Source organism: Perca fluviatilis, chromosome 2 (assembly GCF_010015445.1).
Source record: "Perca fluviatilis chromosome 2, GENO_Pfluv_1.0, whole genome shotgun sequence".
NCBI classification, from domain to species: domain Eukaryota; kingdom Metazoa; phylum Chordata; class Actinopteri; order Perciformes; family Percidae; genus Perca; species Perca fluviatilis.
This window is the reverse complement of record NC_053113.1, coordinates 8422337-8427788: the sequence shown is the minus strand read 5'-3', so window position 1 is coordinate 8427788 and position 5452 is coordinate 8422337.

Here is a 5452-nt window from a genome sequence, read left to right as displayed (position 1 = left end):
GACACAACTAATATTACTGCGTGGCCTCCAGGTATTACTTCATGTAGTACTGTAGTTTATATGGAAAATGCAGCTTTTTCAGAGGACTTGTTCATGCAGACAGACAGACAGGCAGGCAGACAGACAGACAGACAGATAGTCAGACAGACAGACAGGCAGACAGACAGACAGACAGACAGACAGACAGACAGACAGACAGGCAGACAGACAGACAGGCAGTCAGACAGGCAGACAGACAGACAGTCAGAGAGTCAGACAGACCGACAGAGAGACAGACACACACACACACTTATATATATATATATATATATATATATATATATATATACTACTGTATATATTTAGTTTTTCTCAGGAGAACTTTCACACAGAACATGAATATGAACTAGCTCTGCCTCTTTTCATCCTGACTGGAAGGCATAGATAGAAACACTAGATGTCGCCTTGAGGTTCTAAACATGCGTCAAAACTGCCGCCATCTTGGAACAGGGGTCTGAAGTTTTCCTGCATTCAGATCAACGCTAAAGATGCTTATTGATGTTCGATAGAGGAAATGAAAAAAACAAACCCCGAGGGATAACGTTTCACAGGTGACAATGTGTTTTATGATATAAACTCAGCAAAAAAAGACACGTCGTTGGAAGGAGGACGTTGGAAAAAGCAAAAACAAACTGTGAAAAAAAGGCGGCAAAAACGTCAAACGTTTTTCAAGGTGGACGGGAAGACAACACAAGGGTTAGGTATCATTAAATTCAGAAGGGTGAAGTTTTCGTTTGGACTCAGATCTGTGAACCGATCATAATAAATATTCTTTGTATTAACACATTAATTGGTCTCTTTGTTTTGTAGTTGATAGTTCATCTTAAGTTTACTTAAGTGGAAGCAGTATATATAGCTATATGAATACTAAACCTAGGCTTACAAGCACTAGGCATTACATTTTGAAAATTAAAATAGATTATATTAATATCAAAAGCTTAATTTTTCTCTGGACTCGATCATAAAACATGTCTAACCTTTGGAACGAACCACAAAAACTAGAAAATTGCTTGAGATTGAGGATTTATGGTGATGTTATTTCCGTTAGCCCTTTGCCTACATTGACGCTGATGCATTAAAGATGAATAAAGTTTACGATGATGTCATCATGTTATTTCAGAAAATGAACACAGATATCACAGCTGATCTCATTTTAATGAGACAAAGAAGAAACAAAGAAAGTTGTTGGTGAACATTGTCAGTTTAACTGAAGTGTGCTTATTAAGACATTGAATCTCCCCGTGGCTTCAGAATCATTTACACACCACCGTATCCCAGAATGCTTTGCTTCAGAATCATGCTAATCACTCGGTTCACACACATCATCAATACATCTAAACAGTGCATCATAGAGTCTTTTCTTTCTGCAGACACATTTCATCCACTGCCCCGAAAACCCACAGTAAGGCTGTTTGTGTCAGGGTCAATAAACTGGAGTTAAACTGGAGTTAAACTGGTGATAAACTAGAGTTAAACTGGTGATGAACTGGTGATAAACTGGAGTTAAACTGGAGATAAACTGGAGTTAAACTGGTGATGAACTGGTGATAAACTGGAGTTAAACTGGAGATAAACTAGAGTTAAACTGGTGATGAACTAGAGTTAAACTGGAGTTAAACTGGTGATGAACTAGAGTTAAACTGGAGTTAAACTGGAGATAAAATAGAGTTAAACTGGTGATGAACTAGAGTTAAAATGGAGTTAAACTGGAGATAAACTAGAGTTAAACTGGCGATGAACTAGAGTTAAACTGGAGTTAAACTGGTGATAAACTGGTGATAAACTGGTGATAAACTGGTGATGAACTAGAGTTAAACTGGAGATAAACTAGAGTTAAACTGGTGATGAACTGGTGATAAACTGGAGTTAAACTGGTGATGAACTGGTGATAAACTGGAGTTCAACTGGTGATAAACTAGAGTTAAACTGGAGTTAAACTGGTGATGAACTGGTGATAAACTGGAGTTCAACTGGTGATAAACTAGAGTTAAACTGGAGGTCAACTGGTGATAAACTAGATTTAAACTGGTGATAAACTAGAGTTACACTGGTGATAAACTAGAGTTACACTAGTGATAAACTAGAGTTAAACTGGTGATGAACTGGGGATAAACTGGAGATGAACTGGAGATGAACTGGTGATGAACTGGTGATAAAGTGGTGATGAACTGGAGATGAACTGGAGATGAACTGGAGATGAACTGGAGATGAACTGGTGATGAACTGGAGATGAACTGGAGATGAACTGGTGATGAACTGGAGATGAACTGGAGATGAACTGGTGATGAACTGGAGATGAACTGGAGATGAACTGGTGATGAACTGGAGATGAACTGGAGATGAACTGGAGATGAACTGGAGATGAACTGGTGATAAACTGGAGATGAACTGGTGATGAACTGGTGATAAAGTGGTGATGAACTGGAGATGAACTGGAGATGAACTGGAGATGAACTGGAGATGAACTGGAGATAAACTGGTGATAAAGTGGTGATGAACTGGAGATGAACTGGAGATGAACTGGAGATGAACTGGTGATGAACTGGTGATAAAGTGGTGATGAACTGGAGATGAACTGGAGATGAACTGGAGATGAACTGGTGATAAACTGGAGATGAACTGGAGATGAACTGGTGATGAACTGGAGATGAACTGGAGATGAACTGGTGATGAACTGGAGATGAACTGGAGATGAACTGGTGATAAACTGGAGATGAACTGGTGATAAACTGGAGATGAACTGGAGATGAACTGGTGATGAACTGGAGATGAACTGGAGATGAACTGGTGATGAACTGGAGATGAACTGGAGATGAACTGGTGATAAACTGGAGATGAACTGGAGATGATCTGGAGATGAACTGGAGATAAACTGGAGATGAACTGAAGTTTAAGAGGAGATATTGAGGAGATATCATCGAGGAGGGATCCTGGAGATTCAGGCGAGGAAACACGGAGCAGCTTTCCTGGAAGCCGTGCAGCTGAAGGAGTTGCTAACTCCGCCCAAACAGCTGATGTATTCATATGATGCTTCAAAGGAAAGGACGTCTCATCTCTCTAAAGGCAGTTACACACCAACCAGATGGCCAATGGTCGGCAGAAAAGCCAATCAGACTGATCAGTCTCCCCGAGTTGGTCCAACAAGTGCCTCAGAACACACCAAAGAGACTCGAGTCACCAACCTCGCCAGACTGTCAGACGGCCGATTATCAGCTCGGTGTGTGGCGGTCTCTCCTCCCGTGATTTCCTCTGTTCCTCTCTCCTCCCGTGAGGTGAGTGGAGGAGTCAAGGACGTAATGACATGCAGCGAAAGAGTAGTCTCCTATCCCAGAATGCATCTGTAAAGTAGCCAGAGCTTACTCCACATAGGGCTGTAGAGATAGAGATAAACTGGAGGTAAACAGTCTGTGTTTTTGGGACAATAGATGAAACCAAACCAGCAACAACATGCCAAAATATTCTCATTTTAAAATAGTTCTTTTTTTTCATTATGATAAAAGTTCTTTTAAATATAAAAACATCACTTACTGACTTTTTCTTCCACACACAGACGAGCATCACAGATTATCTTTGAAATATAAAAACATGTTTGATTGACAGATTCAGGTCGTTTTTTTCACACAGACAACAGTTTATAAATCTTTTTTCTTTTCAGAGTTCTGCTACACGACTGTCAGACTTTAGAAAACGTCTGAATCTTTTTTAGATAGAAAAATAACGACGCCTGTAGGCCACGCCTCCCTGCTCTCTGATTGGACAGCAGTGTGTGTCTGTGTGTGTGTATGTGTGTGTGTGTCTGTGTGTGTGTGTATGTGTGTGTGTGTGTGTAAGTGTGTGTGTCTGTATGTCTGTGTGTGTATGTGTGTGTGTGTCTGTGTGTGTGTGTGTGTGTGTGTGTGTGTGTCTGTGTGTCTGTGTGTGTGATTGTGTGTCTGTGTGTGTGTGTGTATGTGTGTGTGTGTGTGTGTAAGTGTGTGTGTCTGTATGTCTGTGTGTGTATGTGTGTGTGTGTCTGTGTGTGTGTGTGTGTATGTGTGTGTGTGTGTGTGTAGTGTGTGTGTCTGTATGTCTGTGTGTGTGTGTGTGTGTGTCTGTGTGTGTGTGTGTGTGTGTGTGTGTGTGTGTGTGTGTGTGTCTGTATGTCTGTGTGTGTGTGTGTGTGTGTGTGTGTGTGTGTATGTGTGTGTGTGTATGTGTGTGTGTGTGTGTTAAAGTCTGTGTGGTGATTGTTGATGTCGGCAAAAACATTTGTGCTTTTTAAAATAATTTTTCAGCCTCATAAATAAATAAAAAGTTCACCACTTCAGATTTTCTGTCATTATTTCATTGACAGCGTCTCAACATCTGGTTCCAGCTGTTTTCTGAGCTGTAGTGAAAGGACCTTTTTATTTTATCAGTTGACAGATGGAATAATATGAAGTCAGTTTGATTAAGAACTTATTATAATAGAACATGTATTTCTTTGCTTTTCTTTGATGTAAATTCTTTCTTCGTAGTGCTTTTATTTTGAAGGCGTCAGTGTTTTTGTAAGTTATTCAAAGTCACATGACAGCCTAATTAATAATAAACTAAAGTAATGACCTTAATTTATCAACTTCTATCAGACTAACCTGTCAACCAAACAACGACAGGAAAACAGTTAAAGATTTGTAAACATTTAAACAGCTGTGAATGTGGTGGGCGTGGCCAGATGGCTTCATCATCATCATCATCATCATCATCACAGTGTGTGTGTTGCTTCAGATGGCGGTGTCCCAGAACACGGTGACCTCAGGCTCCATCTCCAGCGCTACTTTTTGGTTTTTAAGTGTTTGAGTTTTGAGCCCAAAGAGATCTCGATGCACCGAGAGTTTTTATCTCCAGTAGAAGAACTAATCTCTGTTTAAACTAACACGCCCAAACCTCATATCTCATCAACATCCTGGTATACTGGGCATCAACAGGAGGCAGCGTGGAGACTCCTCCCCCTTCTGGTAGATACCATGCTAACGTTAGTAGCTTTAAGTCTCAGAGAACGAGACGTCGTGACCAACAAGAGCCAATCAGGAGGAAAAATGTTGGCGTCAGAGTCGCTGTTGTCAAAGGTCTCCGTTTGGAGCCATTGAGACTGAAACCAAACGGGTCAGAAGTGTTTCCAAATGTCTCCGGTTTAGGGGCTCGGAAACGCCAGAGCAGGGGGAATGAGAGGGAGAAACACTAGAGCAGGGGGAATGAGAGGGAGAAACATCAGAGCAGGGGGAATGAGAGGGAGAAACATCAGAGTAGGGGGAATGAGAGGGGGAACACCAGAGCAGGGGGAATGAGAGGGGAAACACTAGAGCAGGGGGAATGAGAGGGGAAACACTAGAGCAGGGGGAATGAGAGGGGGAAACATCAGAGTAGGGGGAATGAGAGGGGGAAACACTAGAGCAGG